Source organism: Erythrolamprus reginae, chromosome 3 (genome assembly GCF_031021105.1).
Source record: "Erythrolamprus reginae isolate rEryReg1 chromosome 3, rEryReg1.hap1, whole genome shotgun sequence".
Lineage (NCBI taxonomy): Eukaryota > Metazoa > Chordata > Lepidosauria > Squamata > Dipsadidae > Erythrolamprus > Erythrolamprus reginae.
In genome coordinates, this window is record NC_091952.1 from 69,598,104 (window position 1) to 69,615,926 (window position 17,823).

Here is a 17,823-nt window from a genome sequence, read left to right on the forward strand (position 1 = left end):
AAAGCAGGGAATGTGGAAACGTCACACTTTTCATCCTTCCTTCCTACTAGACTTGCCCTGCCTGGACTTTAATCTATCAGAAGCTCTTGTATTGGAATTCTTCCTTCCGGGACTATTTTTATATTGTACTAACCCCTGCAATAAAGACACTCAGTTTCAGGGATACTTGTTACATTCAATCTGAAAGTACAGTACAGTGTTCCCTCGATTTTCGCAGGTTTGAACTTCGCGAATAGTCTATACCACGGTTTTTCAAAAAATATTAATTAAAAAATACTTCGTGGGTTTTTTTCTATACCACGGTTTTTCCCACCCAATTATGTCATACGTCATGGCCAAACTAATAATTTTTGCAAATAAATAACAAAAAAAATAATTATTATTAATAAATAATTATGTTTATAAATATCAGGACCACTAAGTGTCTTATTCAATGGTAAGTACCAGTAATAATAGTGAGTAAATGGTTGTTAAGGGAATGGGAAATGGTAATTTAGTGTTAAGGGATGGCTTGTGATACTGTCCATAGCCAAAAATGATGTATTTACTTCCGCATCTCTACTTCACGGAAATTCGACTTTCGCAGGCGGTCTCGGAACGTATCCCCCGCGAAAATCGAGGGAACACTGTATATACTTTGGCTTTGTTTCTTTTTTTTAAAAAAAGGGGGGGGGCTTTGTGTATGTTTTGTGTTGAATGTGTATGATTGTATAGTTAGGGATTTTAATATGTATTAATGCTTTTAAACTGATTTAACTTTTACTATTAGATTTGTAATATATTACTATTATGTTGTGAGCCGCCCCGAGTCTTTGGAGAGGAGCGGCATATAAATCTAATAAACTATAACTATAAACTATGTACTAATAAGTTACAAAAGGAAGCAGATGCTGGGAGGTAAAACAGAAATGCCGTATTGCAGTGAGGTCCTTCTCCCACCAGGCATTGCTCTTGCGCAATTAAATAGCAAGGTATTTCCCCTATTGCAATCCTTGCCACAAAATCCTCTTCTTTCATACGAGACAACGGGAAGAAAGAAGGGAACCTCCATGCCTTTTTCTCTTTCATGTGGTTTGGCACCTTTTCTCTGGAAGTCATTAGGGAGCCTAGCCAGTTCATCTAGGGAAAGAAGACAATAAATGCAAAGAAGAAAGTGCATTGCCCAAGGGTATAATGGTCACAGAGCTAAGCTTTATTCTGGGAAGTTGATTGATTTAAACAGGTTTTTAAAATTACCTGCCACAAGTTCTACCAAAATTGACATTAAATCACAGAGTTGAAGCTATCAGGTGAAATGGTGCGGAAACAACAAAGCAAAGGAAGAGAGAAACCAAATCGATGGGTGTAGTAATGATGATCGTGTGGTATGCAGAAAATGAGAAATAGGTGTTCCAGGAACAGAAGAGCATCTGTTAAAAGCAATAGAAGAGAGAACTGTAAAAAAAATACCAAAAAAGAGAAAATTTGAGCAAAAGAGGAAAATGTTAAAAAATAAAACAGCAAATAAGAAACAACAGATGGGGAAACTCCCCTTCAGCTGATTATAAATTGGTGCATAAATATATTGAAACAGCTGCACTTCTAAACATGCAATTCTCTACGGACAGAAAATAACATAGGACGTTGTTCCCTTTTATGGAGTCAGAATATTAATCCATTAGACAAGGGTTGCTGATAAAATTGGTAAACTTCAAAGATTTACCAGCTGCTATCTGGAGACTGATAGAGGTTGAATCTGGAATCTTCTACATATCAGATATTATTCTGTCTGCTCTATGAAAAAGCTATAATCCTTTACAATAACATCTACTCTCTTTTTTTTGCACGTGAACATCCTAAAGTAACTGGTTTAGAAAAACTGAAAAACATTGCACAGTTGTTGTTTTTTTCAAATTGCCTGCTGGCATTTTATAGCTATGGGTATGTAAACTTTAATCCACTATTTTAAATTGCAGTTCAGACAGTGTGTTATCTGCTTCTGCTTGTCAAAGTTGTCAGTGAGGAGGCAGAGAAATAAGACAGAATGAATAGGCTACCAATTCCTAATTGAATAGAATAGAATTGAATTGAATTATTTATTGGCAAAGTGTAATTGGACACACAAGGAATTTGTCTTGGTGCATATGCTCTCAACGTACATAAAAGAAAAAAGATACATTTGTCAAGAATCATGTGGTACAACACTTAATGATTGTCATAGGGGTCAAATAAGCAATGAAGAAACAATCAATATTAATAAAAATCTTAGGATACAAGCAACAACTTACAGTCATACAGTCCTAAGTGGGAGGAAAAGGATGATGAGAAAAACTAGTAGAATAGAAGTGCAGATTTAGTAAAAAGTCTGACCGTGTTGAGGGAATTATTGTGATGGCATTCGGGAAAAAACTGTTCTTGTGTTTAGTTGTCTTGGTGTACAGTGCTCTGTGCTCTGTAGTGACGTTTTGAGGGTAGGAGTTGAAACAGTTTATGTCCAGGATGCGAGAGGTCAGTAAATATTTTCCCCGCCCTCTTTTTGACTCGTGCAGGATACAGGTCCTCAATGGAAGGCAGGTTGGCAGCAATTGTTTTTTCTGCAGTTAAGAAAGTTTTAGTCAACACTGTTCCAACCTGCTACCATGCCAGCTAGCTAGTGCATCATAATACTTGGACTTTAATACATCTGAAGAAAAGGCAAATAGGAAAGCCTATTTTAATCAATTCTTCTAAAATCAAGCATGTTGTAGTTACAGTCACCATTAAGTCAGATACACACTGAAAAGCAATAATACCGGTAATAATAATGTGGTTGTTGTGTTTCTGACTCAAAGTGTCAACGTTCCAAATAGCATCCAAGAAATAAATCAGAGTAATGAAATTTCAGAATGATACGACAATATAAAAGCGTTATGTATTTTGACAAATTAAACTGGTAATTAAACTGATAATTTGATTTTAATTTTATTGCATGCCACAGGCAATAAAGGAAAGTTTTGTTCTCCCTTTTATTACACTGGAATCTGAGATCATCCAATTAAGTGAACAACATGACAGACCTAAAGGAAATATTTCTTTGTATCACATATAATTAAACTATGATATTACGTTGCTACCACAACATAATGTTACACTTACCAATATGAATGACTTTAAAAAAAACTTTAAAAGCTCATGTCTATCAATGAGCAATAATCATATTGGCTATATTTACCCCAGGTTCAGAAGCAAACTGTGTCCAAATGCTAAATGATGAAAAGCAAGAATAGAAGTCTATATTACTGTCCTCTTGGGCATATTCCATAAGTGTCTAGTTTGGGACTCTGGCCTCAGCAAAAGAGGCATTTAAATTAATTGATTTATTTTCTACCCAGGAAATAGCAAGGGTCTTTCTTGGATAATTTAAACATGTGTATATAAATGTATCTTAATTCAACTACATTCCTATAATTTATTTGAGAATAAGTCTCACTGAATATGGTACAATTTATTTCTTATTTAAAATGTATACTTATGTGGTTAGCATATACCGTTACATGAATTGCTAAAGAAAATATGTTAACCTAAGAGGAGGACATACAATATAAATGCAAATTTGTAAGCCGCCTTGAGTTTTCGGCCTACAAATCTAATAACTAACTAACTAAATAAATAAACAAACAAACAAACAAACAAATAAATAAAAAATTAGAGATTTTGGATTGCAAGGATCAGAAATAAACAATGAACAAATAATAGTAAGTTTACGGTTTAGAGACAATGGGGATTTCAAGATTTTTGTGTAGAAAGAAGATAAATATTTTAGCAGAGACAGAAAAATAAAGTAAAAATTCTTGTAAGAAATTAAGAGGTTGCAATATTGGGATAAGCAGATGTGGACAGTGAAAAGCTGACTAAATCCAAGCATAAATTTATATCCTCCCTCGGCCCCAGTCAATGATACAATTTAGAAAATTGTTTTTGTAATCAGCAAACGTATTTATTTTTCCCCCTTTATTTATTAAACATGTTTCTGTCCTGCTGCAAACAAACAAGACTTTCAGTGGTTTACACAGAATAAATACTACAGCTAAAATATCCATGGTGCCATCTAAAAACTTGACAAAAAGTAACAGTAAGCAACCTTAAGCAAAAGCCACAGAAATTACACAAAAGTAGAAAACAGAAAATAAACAGGGGCAACAGGGGGAAGACCCTCCACAGCAGCTTGCTTTTCAAGTTTTCAAAGAATCAACAAAGAAGGATATATGCAGAGGGAGCCTTTGCACATTGCTCACTCTGACACAGAGAAGCAACCCTCCTTAGTGATCCTACGAGATATCCAGGTGCCAAGCTATAAAGGGCTTTATAAACTCAAACCATCACCAAATTCTCTACAGTACATATTTGCAGAATCTTTAACTTGTTATTCTGACCTCTAACTATACTCTTATTCCACATAATCTTAATCTTTTTCTTGATTCTGAGTATGTAATTTCAAACGTTGGTTTTAATGTGATGAAGATATTAAAAAGATGAGAAAGAGTAACACTAAATATTGTGACTGTTTCTCACTCGTAAAATGCAAGTACATTTTCCCAACATTTAGATATGTATATTTATTTTGAGTAAATATTACATTGTAGGATTATTTGGACTGTAATCTGAATATTGTGTTATTTGCATTGTGGACTTCATTTGCAACTTTTTGTAATCATAACATGCTACTAAAGGTTACCAAAATATCCTCAAATAATTGTTACATGTGCTTTTCTCACTTGAATCCAACCACAGTATAAATATGGTCAAGCAACATGTTTCTCCTGTGATATTTCAAGTTTCAAGTTTTATTGGATTTATATGCCGCCCCTCTCCGAAAACTCAGAAAAATAAATAAATATTTATTTATTGGTTTGTTTATAGATTTATAAGACATTTCCCCCGCGTGTGAAGTACAATAAATTTAAAAAATAGTTTAAAATAGAAAAGAAAGGAAAGCCATAATAAGGGCATAAGTAATAAGTAATGGGAAAAACAACATTAAATACTTTGTTGGGAAACACTGGTTTCACAGGCAAAATAGTTAAAATAACTACCGTAATAGGATATTAGACATTTCATTAAATAGTTGTTCTTTGTCTTTATCTCTTCCCTTGCCTTAAATTTACTCAAGTTAAGCAGCTATTTCCTCCTTATACTGACACTTTCCAAAACAGCTTCATAAAATCTGTTAGACCATTATTTTAGAAAAAAACCATTAATCATTATTTTAGGAAAAAAAGTTAATCAACCTGCCCTGATTTGAAGCAGACACATGTAATGAAAGTAGGATCGGTACTGGCCATGGCGATAGGCCTAATGTGATGCCTAAGTGGGAATGATGTGGAAATTGTAACAATGCGTGGGAATGACCTTGAGAGATGAAACAAAAAGATGCTGCCTAAGGAAAGATTAGATAAGAGACAGCACAACCCTCAGCTAGATAACGGGCAGGAAAAGAGGGCCAGAAGCCAGAAGAGGGCTAGTTTCTCAGAATGTAAAGGGGATGGCAAGTGAATTGTGCTTTCAGATTTTCAAAATTTTGTTAATAAAGGTACAGCTTTATTAACAAAAAATAGAATTAGCTTATCTGGTTATGTTTCCTGTCTTGCCTTCCTGGTAAGACTGACAGAAATGTCTCCATGGCATCATGTTTCTACAGAAGCCCATGAGATTATTCTATAATACTCTAACTCCTAAACATCATTAACCATTGCAGGGCTTAGCTTGGACATCAGGATACATACTTTAGATTCACTGCTTTTAAAACTCTTCCTTTTCTCTTTGAGCTCATGGAATCAAAGGCCTTGTTCTGATATGCAATGAAAAGAACATTTAAAAATACTAGCAAAATGAAGAAGAGATGTGTCTGTCCCATGCAAAATACAAAACCAGGCTTGAGAAATGGCAGACCCCCTACCACTTCCACCCCACCTCCACCAAGGGTTGCTGTTCAAATGAGACACACAGCAACATACTTGAGAATAAATTATATAATAGGTTTGTCATGGGTTGATTATGTCTTCTATTACAATTATGGTGTTAGCACTATGTGATTTGGCGCTATTACACAAATAAGCTGTGGGGAGAGCTGGCTGCGAAGACAAAGAGAACATTTTGTTTTTGAACAATTAATCTATTTCTAAAAAGTTGCATACTTGAGGTATTTTATGCCTGGAGCCCTGGCAATCTTCATGTGTGCAGCTTGAAGACCCATTTACGTAAGCAGTCCTAAAGCAAATAATGAAATATAAAAGTGGGTGGTATGGCAGGATTCCCTACTGATTTCTTGATCGGGGGTTTTATTGCTTAAGAATTGACTTTTGGTTGGAGCCAGAGGTATCATATATGCAATGCTCTTGCCAGGAGGCCTCCAGCAAGATGCTTTCTGGGAGGAGCCATAGAGATGTCTCGATTCTCCTCCTCCTAATTATTTCTCTCCTCATTTTCAGCATCTTTGTGTTTGCTCCTTCTTCCTTTCATTCTTTTACAGTAACATGCCACATTTTACTTTACTTTTCTTTCTTTTAACTTTCGAAAGTAATCTATTGGAAGCAGAGGAGAGGAAAAGAAAGGGGAAGAACAAATTATTTATTTTATTTTATTTATTGGATTTGTATGCCGCCCCTCTCCGCAGACTCGGGGCGGCTAACAACAGCAATAAAACAGTATATAACAAAATCCAATACTAAAACCAGTTAAAAACTCATTATATAAAAACCAATCATACATACAGACATACCATGCATAAAATTGTAAAGGCCTAGGGGGAAGTGTATCTCAGTTCCCCCATGCCTGGCGGCAGAGGTGGATTTTAAGCAGCTTTCGAAAGGCAAGGAGGGTGGGGGCAATTCTAATCTCTGGGGGGAAGTTGGTTCCAGAGTCCCGGGGCCGCCACAGGGAAGGCTCTTCCTCTGGGTCCCGCCAAGCGACATTGTTTGGTTGACGGGACCCGGAGAAGACCCACTCTGTGGGACCTAACTGGTCACTGGGATTCGTGCAGCAGAAGGCGGTCCCTGAGGTAATCTGGTCCGGTGCCATGAAGGGCTTTATAGGTCATAACCATACCTCTGCTGATAGTGTTCAGAGGGAAAATAATTGTGATGCTGTGGATTTGCAGAGGCTTTGAATTTTAGAGCCCAAGGCTGAATAGGTTATCCAGTCATAGCAGCATTATAGGTAATCTCCTGATGTCTACTTACTTTTAACGGGAACAGAAAAGATATGATCATGCCTGTATTCGTAAATGATGTTCGTCTACAAATGAAGAGTGGGATCTCGTCCACCTGTCTGCTTGTCTTTTAATGAGATGGGTGCAATATTGCTGCTGAGACAGTTTTTTTAACATTAGGGGAAGATTAGGGAGATATATGAGATAAAAACAGAAATCTGCCAAAGAAAGAAGGGCAATATGGGCAAATCAAGAAAGACTGGATAGGAGTAAAATTTTCAAAAGCAAAACCCCCCTTGTAAAACAGGTATAGAAGTCATTAAAAGTTGATTCAGCTCTGAAATTACTCAGTCTATGCCATTTCTCCAATTTTTGAAAGGATCAGCTGTTTGGATTAAGTAATCCACTGAAGTTATAACTCAAGCACTCAACAGGCTTTCCACAAACCATAACTTTGAGCACTAAGATGCCAGTTGAATGTGAATCCAATTGTGTTCTTTTCTTTAACTAGCTTGTGGTCTTAAACAGCAAGAGATATATTTGTTGTCTGATAACCAATGAAAAATGACATGATGATTTTAGTTTAAAGTCTAAAAAAATTAATTGCTAATTAAAAAGAATTATCTTTTTTTATAAAGTATTTTATTAATTTTTATAATATAAAACATCCACACAGCACACAACATATAACTGTGCTCAGTGTTTGAGTGCCCGCCATTAGACAACATTCATACCCCTCCACAAAAATGGGGGCATATTTTGTATATACCATTTTAACTCAAGAGTAATATATCTAATTACATATTATAATACAACTGGCATGGATTTGGGTTAACTTCAAAGTACAATGAAAAAACAGAGGAGGCTGGCATGCTGTGGTCCATGGAGTTGCAAAGAGTTGGACATGACTTAGCAACTGAACAACAATCTCATTGGAGATGACCAAACTAAGTCCTAGGGACGGTTCAACATGTCACCAGTCTAACTCCCTTCACACTCATAAGAGATCTAAGTCCACCCACCTTGAATTCCATTGATTTTTATCTACCACCAATTTGCTTTTACTGTTAATAGTTCAGATTCTTGTAGAGAGTGTTAGCATGCGATAAATCTGTATTCATTTGAACTATCTTGACTTTTGATTTCTTGACATATTAATAGCTTTGAACTCTCATGAGCAATAAATGAATTTAAGATTGCCTTCTCTATTCAAGATTTCATACAATCATTCTGGGCTTTTCTGTCCCAACAAAAGAAAATCTAATTAATATACTGTATTCCCAAAAAGTAAGAAGAAGTCAACTTGATAGCATGGTTTCATTAAGGATTTGACCAATGACTTACTTGGAGTCCAAGTCTTGGACACTAAATAAAAAAGACAACAAAATAATATAAAATGAATTGAGTTCTAGGATTCATGTAAACCATTCCACATATATAATTCAGTCACTTCATCCCATATAATGTCATAGTTGTTTTCTGAATAACTATATCTCTGCTTGTTTTTTCTTGCATTCAAAGCCTTCTTTTAGAGTCTTGCATCTGTATAGTGAGGGACCCCCCAAGAGAATGTGGCTGTTAAAACCTGGATTTGATTGAGGTGTGGGATTGCTTGTATCCTTGGATTACAAGGATACAATGTATGGTGACATGCACTCAGCTTGACACAATTTGGAGCTAAAGGGGGGGAGGGATGGAGCCTTCAGTCAAAACAGAATTCCTAATTGATAAGTCAACCACATTCCAACATCTGACTGACCCAAGGAGGAGGAGAGATGTCACTAAGCAACCAGCTGCCATTCTGGTTGGACAATGTGACAGTTGTTTTGGAAACTTGAGAAACTGAAACTTAACTTGGAGTAAAAAAGCCCAGGAACATTTGTACTGGCTTTTCATTAGTAAGGCCAAGATGGTGTATCTAAATACAGTCGTATCTCATGATACGAACCCCTCGTCTTACGAACAACCTGAGATACGAACCCGGGTTCAGAAAATTTTTGCCTCTTCTTACGAACTTTTTCCTTCTTATGAACCCGCCCCCGCCGCCGCCAAGAAGCCCCGCCGCCCGGCTGTCGCTTTTTGAAACAGCCGTGGGGCTTCTCAGCGTCCTCCTGAACCCGAACGCCAAACTGGAACTTCCAGGTTCGGCGTTCGGGAGGCCGCCGATAAGCCCCCCGGCTGTTTTAAAAGGTGACAGCCGGGCGGCGGGGCTTCTCAGCGGCCTCCCGAACCCGAACTTTTGCCGAACTTCCAGGTTCAGCATTCGGGAGGCTGCCGAGAAGCCCCGCCGCCTGGCTGTCATCTTTTGAAACAGCCGGGGGGCTTCTCGGCGGCCTCCCGAACGCCGAACCCGGAAGTTCGGGTTTGGCGTTCGGGTTCAGGAGGACGCTGGGAAGCCCCCCGGCTGTTTTAAAAGGTGACAGCCGGGCAGCGGGGCTTCTCAGCGGCCTCCTGAACCTGAACTTTTGCCGAACCTCCGGGTTCGGCATTCGGGAGGCCGCTGAGAAGCCCCGCCTCCTGGCTGTCACCTTTTAAAACAGCCGGGGGGCTTCTCGGCGGCCTCCCAAACGCCGAACCCGGAAGTTCGGGTTTGGCATTCGGGTTCAGGAGGACGCTGAGAAGCCCCCCCCCCGGCTGTTTTAAAAGGTGACAGCCGGGCGGTGGCGTTTTTTTTGCATTTTGTTTTTCGTTGCACGGATTAATTGATTTTACATTGTTTCCTATGGGAAACAATGTTTCGTCTTACGAACTTTCCGTCTTACAAACCTTCCCCGGGAACCAATTAGGTTCGTAAGATTAGGTATTACTGTACATTTGTTCTTTGAGAAAAAGCAATACCTTGGAGTTCAATTTGTAAGGGGTACATTTTGTATGGTACTCCTTACAATTTGTAAGGAGCCTGACACCAGCTCCCTGAGGTTTATTTTCAACTTGTTAAATAAATTCAACCAAAATTAAAAACACGTGGAATTCAGAAGCTTCCTTAGCTGAGAACAAACACTCCAAGGAAGTATTACAGAGCAGAGCTTAGTGTGAGGGAATGCCTGGAGAAACAGACAGAGGAGACAGCTTTGATCCTGGGAAATGATACTAACACCTTTTTGGGAGCAGTGATGGTTTGTTCAAGATCTGAGTCAAATGTGAAGCGATAGAACAAGCCCTACTTAGTAGTAGCTGAAGTAGTTGCCTTGTAGATAAATGGTTGATATCTACATGACGTAGTCAACCATCAATTGTTGACATTTACAAGATGCCATCACAGTCTTTTGGGGGCTAAATATTACTATTGTAGAAACCTATAACTCTTGTTACAATGCAACAGCCAAAGTAATATATATGCTTCTCAAATACTGTAGTTTGCTTTTATTACCTATTTCACTGGGAAAGTGTTGGTATTGACCTATAAAGCCCTACATGGCATCGGGCCAGATTACTTGCAGGACTGCCTCCTGCCACTTGAGTCCCAGTGACCAGTTAGGTCCCACAGAGTCGGTCTTCTCCAGGTCCTGTCAACTAGACAATGTCACTTGGCGGAGGCCTAGGGGAAGAGCCTTCTCTGTGGTGGGCCCGGCCCACTGGAATCAGCTCCTCCCGGAGGTCTACATTGCCCCCACTCTCCTCGCTTTCTGTAAGAGTCTTAACTCATTTATGCCATCAAGCTTGGGGCAATTAGATCTTAGCCCCCTGACCGGTGAATGTCATGTGTGATTGTTGCTTGAATGGGTATGATTAATTTTTAACAAAATCAGGGGGTTTAGATTAGCTTATTTAGTTTAATTAATTGGATTTAGCTATGGTATTTCATTGTTTCTTTTATACAGTTGTAAGCTGCCTCCAGTCCTTGGAGAAGGGCAGCATATAAATCCAATAAATAAATAAGTAAGTAAGTAGGTAGGTAGGTAGGTAGGTAGGTAGGTAAGTAAGTAAGTAAAATCCTTCTGAATTGTGGTCAGTGAAATAAGGTTATGTTCATCCTTCACTTGGCTTCTTCGACTAGCACAGTGTTTTTCAACCAGTGTGCTGTGGCACACTAGTGTGCCGCGAGACATGGTCATGTGTGCCGTGAAGCTCAGAGAGAAAAAAAGCAAGAGAGAGAGAAAGCAAGAGAGAAAGAAAGCAAGAGAGAGAGAGAGAGAACAAGAGAAAGAAAGAGAGAGAAAGAGAGAGAGAAAGAAAGCAAGAGAGAGAGAGAAAGAGAACAAGAGAAAGAAAGAAAGAGAGAGAGAGAGAGCAAGAGAGAGAAGGAAAGAGAGAGAGAGAGCAAGAGAAAGAAAGAGAGAGAGAGAAAGAGAGGGAGGGGAGGAGAGAGAGAAAAAGACATAGAGGGACGTAGGGAGGGAGAGAGAAAGAGAGCAAAAAAGAGAGGAAGGAAGAGAAAGAAAGAGGGATGGAGAGAGAGAAAGAAAGAGGAAGGAAGGGAGAGAAAGAGGGAGGGAGAAAGAAATAGAGCGAAGGGGAGGAAGAGAGAGAGAGAATTTTTTTGTCCAAACTTTTTTTAGCCCCCCCCCCTCAATGTGCCCCAGGGTTTCGTAAATGTAAAAAATGTGCCACGGCTCAAAAAAGGTTGAAAATCACTGGACTAGCAGACGTTAAGCAAAACAGGAGGCTTTGCCATGATTTGTTGAACATAACAGATTAAGTTAGGGATCTCTGCTTAGCTGGATTCTCTCGTAACAGTTCAGTATGATATGTTGTGCCTGGGTTAGTTATGACTTAGTAAGTAGAAAATACATCACTAAATTAAAATATGAACAGAGAATATTGCCACCTAATAATTCTTTGCCACTTTGAAACCAGTTCTAGATTATTATTTTTTAATTCCTATAACACTGAATATGTTCTGGAGCCATAAAACAAATCCATTCTTTGAAACTCCTTGTCTCTCTGGTTCTTGCATATTGGTGGTTTTTTAAAATAAATTTTAATTGCAATTTTTATTCAACAATCCCTCCCCACCCCCAACATACATATTTTATGAACAAAGTGTTGTCCGGATCATTCTTACATATATTTTTATATAGATAATCCATTTTACATTATACCTCTGTTCTCCATTTCAGCCTTATTATTGGCTTTACATATTTCTTTATCTCCACTTATTTTCTTCTTAATACTTAAGTAATATTACTAATCAGCCTAAATCAAATTTCTTACAATAACATTGATTAGTTGTGTTATTCCTTCATTACTACATACATTTGTCAGATTTCCTATCTCACTACATTTCAACTTCATCTCTTAATTTAAATTGTCTTTAAAATTAAACCAAATTACTCTTTCACATTCCACCTGCTATTCTGTTTTACTATCAACAATATACATCATCAGCATAAAAATATTTAACTTAATTGACTATCCACAATTAATAATACAGTGATCCCTCTATTATCGCGAGAGTTCAGTTCCAAGACCCCTCGCGATAATCAATTTTTCGCGATGTAGGGTTGCCGAAGTAAAAACACCATCTGCGCATGCGCGCCCTTTTTTTCTATGGCTGCGCATGCGTACATGGTGGAGTTTGCGTTCCCCGCCGCCCATGCAAAGGGGAAACCCCATTCGGCTCCTCGCTGCTGCTGCGCTACCGAGCAGATCAGCTGCTGGGCGGCCGAAGGAACCTTCCCTGGGTCTTCCCCCTCTTGCTGGCGGGCGGGCGAGTGGCGGGCATCAGCGAGGAGCCGGGGTTTCCCCTTTGCATGGGCGGCCGGGAAGACCCAGGTTGGGGGTTCGGGGGGTAGCTGGGAAGCCCCTCAGGCCAGCTGCGACCTTTTAAAACAGCCGCGCCGCTTCCCAACTGAGTCCTGAAGCCAAATGCGGAAGTTCGCCTTTGGCGTTTGGCTTCAGGACTCAGCTGGGAAGCGGCGCGGCTGTTTTAAAGGGTCAGAGCCGGCCGGGGGGGGCTTCCCAGCACCCCCCCGAACCCGGGTTGGGGATTCGGGGGGGGGTGCTGGGAAGCCCCCCAGGCCGGCTGCGACCTTTTAAAACAGCCGCGCCGCTTCCCAGCTGAGTCCTGAAGCCAAACGCGGAAGTGGTGTTTTTTTTAATTAATATTTTTTTAAAATCGCGATATAGCGTTTCGCGAAGATCGAGATCGCGAAACTCGAGGGATCGCTGTATTTCAAATTTCCCATCCCACGTTTTCTGCTAATTTATTTTTCTATAAATAATATACATCATCATCTTCAAATCCAATATAAAAACCCCTTAACTTGATTAACTATCCAAAATTGATAATATTGATACATTTTCCTTAAGTCTACTAATGTGAACCCTATTTTCCTTCTACCTTTCCACTAACATTTCCCTCTTTAACCATTTTCTTTGGATTTCTCAAAAATTCCATTTCTTGTTAATTTTCTCCTTTAATCCCATTCCCTTAACCCAGTGATGGCGAACCTATGGCACGGGTGCCACAGGTGGCACAAAGAGCCATATCTACTAGCACACAAACCATTGCCCTAGCTCAGCTCCCACATGCATGTGTGTGTCAGCCAGCTGATTTTTGGCTTGCACAGAGGCTCTGGGAGGGCATTTTTGGCTTCCGGAGAGCCTCCGGGGGGATGAGGGAGGTCGTTTTTACTCTCCCCCAGTTCCAGGGAAGCCTTTGGAGCCTGGGGAGGCCAATTAAGTTTGCGATAGGGCCGCATGAGAAATTGGGATGGTTTTAGAGGGCTGGACTAATATAATTAACTCAGTTCTACCCAATACTGTATATTATTGGGTAGAACTGAGTTAATTATATTATTATAATTATAAATTATAAATTATAATTATATTATATATTATATATAATATATATAATTATAATATATAAATTATATATTGTATATTATATATTATATATTATTACATATTACATATTACATATTACATATTACATATTATATTATATCTTGAGCACCTGGTCTTATCTAGAAAAGTTGGACCGACCTCCGCGGGCCGGTCACAGACAGCAGGTGTGCCACATCCGGCCCTCAGGCCGCATCTTACCCAGGTCTGCTTTGGAGCCTGGGGAGGGCAAAACATGAGCCTACTGGGCCCACCAGAAGTTGGGAAGCAAGCCGTTTCTGGCTTCCAGGCGGCCTCTGAGGGATGGGGAAGCTGTTTTCGCCCTCCCCAGGCATTGAATTATGGGTGTGGGCACTCGCACATGTGCAATAGTATGTGTGCACACTCTTTCAGCACCCGAGTAAAAAAAGGTTCGCTATCACTGCCTTAACCTCTTCTATTCCTTTTTTTAAATTATTTTTTATGTTTGTCATATCTTTTCTCTTGTGTGAGATTTTGGCAAACTTTTGCCGCATTTTTTGCTTCCGCACATGCGCAGAAGCAAAAAAGTGGTGAAAATTTCCAAAATTTCACTCACATGAGGACGGTCGCGCATGCAAGATTTGGGTGATTTTAGACTAATTCTATGTTTCCGCGTATGCATGGAAGCAAAAAAAGCCAAAAAATCACCGGTATCTCACTAGTTGCACACGTGCATGACCACCGACCTACTGGAGTTGTGCACCTGGGCTACCGACCTACCAGAGCCCCGCACCTGGGTGTACCAGGTGCTGCCCACCACTGATGACACCATCTCTTTGTGTGTTCAGAATTTGAAGATAGATAAGTAATTGATTAATTGGGAGAAGGGAATTGAGAAATTATTGTCTATTTTTCTGTTCCCTTCCTTCAGAATCAGCAACACAATTATTCAAGTTCTAAGCATGACTTGAAAAAGGTTAAATTTATTCAATAAATGGGGAAAAAGACAGGTATTGATATTTATGGATATATTTCTCTTTCTTCTTCAGTAAGTTCAGTAAGTAATATTGCATTAGTGTTGGGTACATGCAACTACGTATTTCCTTATTGTTCAGGAAAAATCCATTAATTACTTTTAGCAGAAAATAAAGCCTAAACTTGTAGTTCCATAATGATAATAAATTATTTTTTTAGCATTCCTTTCCTATAAATCTTCAGACTTAATATGGATATAAACCTCAAGAATCTTCCTTAGAACTACCAGATGTTTTTCTAGAAAACCAATTTCCATTAATCAAATTATTATTTAAAACATACTAGTCATTATTTCCAATGATGGGATTAATATAATTTCTGACTTCACATTAATGCTTTAAAGAAACTAGCACAAAATATTTCATCTTTAGGTGTGCTGGCAATATAACAGGACATCCCTTATTTATTAAAATAATTCATATTTCACTTTTCCACAATCAGAATGACTTGCAATAAAATATAAAACGTCCATTTACAAAAGGATAAAACGTAGAAGTTCAATTTGCCAGTTCAAATGTCACCAGGTTCAAGGTTGACACCATCTTCCATCCTTCCGAGGTAAAACGAGAACCCAATTTGTTGGAGGAAATATGCTGACTCTGTTAGACGGGGCTATAAAGCACTGTAAAGCAGTATATACGCCTGTGCTATTGCAATGCAATATCTTCTGCTGAGCCATTGTGTTACTTCCCATAAGACCAAATGAGAAAAGGGGGGGTCCCTTTCAATGAATGACAATGAAATTTACATAGGGATATATAGCACCATACTGTGCCAATTATATCCATTATTACAATTTGAAATTGACAATTTTTCATCTGCAGAAATTTATTCTATCAATGTTATCACTTCATCTTCTATTTAAAAAATATGATTAATTTAAAGCTCATAAATACTTCAGTTTTCCTGGTAAGGATACATTAGTCAAAATGAAGATAATGATCAGGTTATTGTTAGTGATGGGCGAACCCAATGGTGTTCGGGTTCGGCAAGTTCGGATGAACTTTACGCAAAATTCGCCCAAACTCGAACCCAAACGGGGAATCCCTCCCACGAAGAGATTCCGGGGGCGGAGCTTTGACGTCACCGGCAGGTTGCTAAGGACGCCAAGGTGATCACTTCCTGGATTCCATGGAATCCAGGAAGTGATCACCTTGGCGTCCTTAGCAACCTGCTGGTGACGACAAAGCTCCAAACACCAAACACGACTCCGAACTTTGCCCAAAGTTTGAAAAAATGTCGGGTTCATGTTCGGCATACCGAACACCGCAAAATCCGGTACGGACCCAAATTGTGCGGGTTCAGTTCGCCCATCCCTAGTTATTGTATTTTTTTAAAGTGCTTTAAAATCCATTTGTGGTGGGTGGAGTCGAGGGTTCAAATAGGGTATTAAGAAAGAGAAAGAGGGGGGCGAGGGGGAGGAAGAGGGAGAGAGAGAGACAAAAAAGAACATAAGATTAAATAGTACAGTAGTACCTCTAGATACGAGCTGCTCCACATGCGAGTATTCCAAGTTACAAGCCGAGACGCGAGCAAAATTTCTGTTCAACACCCGAGCTCAAATTCAGGATACGAGCCGAGCTTCCACTAGGTGGCGCAATAATTCCTTGCTTCCAGTTATCTCGACGCGAAAAATAAAGTCTAAAGGCATTTGTTCGAGATGCGAGTTAATCGACATACGAGCTCGGGTCTGGAACAAATTAGACTCGTATGTCAAGGTACCACTGTATAGCATGTTCAGTAGTAGTAAATAAATAGACAGGGACTCTGTATCTCATTGAGTCCTTTGATGTGAGGAAAGGCCAGGCACCCTAGCCCCAACCCTAACCCATGATGTGAGTGATGTCAAGTTGGCCATACCACCCAGTCACATGGCCACCCAGTCACATGATTGTAAAACCAATCCCACCCAGTCACATGACTTTCAAGCCACTCCCAACCAGTCACATGGTCATCAAGCCACACCCACAAAATTAAGCCATGCTCATAGAGTGGTAGTAAAATTTTGGAACCCACCCCTGCATCAGTAGGTTCATTAGCTGCAAATGTGTGGTGTTCTGTGTGTTCATTGGAAAATGTGTTGTGTGTTCTATGGAAGAAGTGATTATTCCATTCCATGCAGTTTCCTTTTGGCTTGAAGAACCACTAGCTTCTAAAAGGCCAAACACTAAGCTGAAGCTTTCACCACCTCTTGCTCCCTTTTTGATTTCTTATTTTTATTTTCCCTTTTTCTGCCCCCTCACAAGTTATTATTAGACTCTAGCTGTGTGTTGTTGGTTCAAGGTAATAACTCTAGCAGCCTAAACCAGCAATCATCATTTTGCTACTGCCAATTTACTTTTACTCTTAAATAAACACAGATTCATGTTCTAAATATGAGTCCATGGAGGTTTTCCAGAGCAATAACAACTTCAGTTGGCATCTTACTTTTCCAGGAGAAAGAGAGAAATGTTAAAAGATTCCAATTTTAAAAGATATACTAGGTGTGAAACCTAACTGGACAGCTGTAAATTTGCATAGTAGTTTATGATCTTTCCTCACATCCATTGCTCATTATTTTTGGCAGTATCGCTGAGCTGCAAAAGGCTGTTAGTATGAATGGTAACAATCTCTTTTCATAGTTTTTAAATTTTATTTCTAGTTTGTGTTGTCTGGGTAAGGGGGAAATAAAATTTTATTTTGGTGGCTTGGGGCAGAATTCCAAATTCTTCAGTTTTCTCTTCTTGTTTTATTTTATTCAATGATTTTTCTCATAAAAGAGGCCTTTGTATTCAACACAAGAAACAGGGAAACTGTGACTTGATGAAGAGAATATCCGTAGCTCAGGGTTGAAATGTGGGGTCTTTGATGTTTTCTGAGCTTGGTTGTATCTTTCA

At 39.2% G+C, this 17,823-nt stretch overlaps 1 protein-coding gene across 1 annotated transcript in view; it reads left to right on the forward strand.

The window, feature by feature from the left end:
• Positions 1–17,823, forward strand: part of LGR6 (leucine rich repeat containing G protein-coupled receptor 6) — a 188,369-nt gene that overhangs the window by 138,396 nt on the left and 32,150 nt on the right. The window lies entirely within an intron of this gene.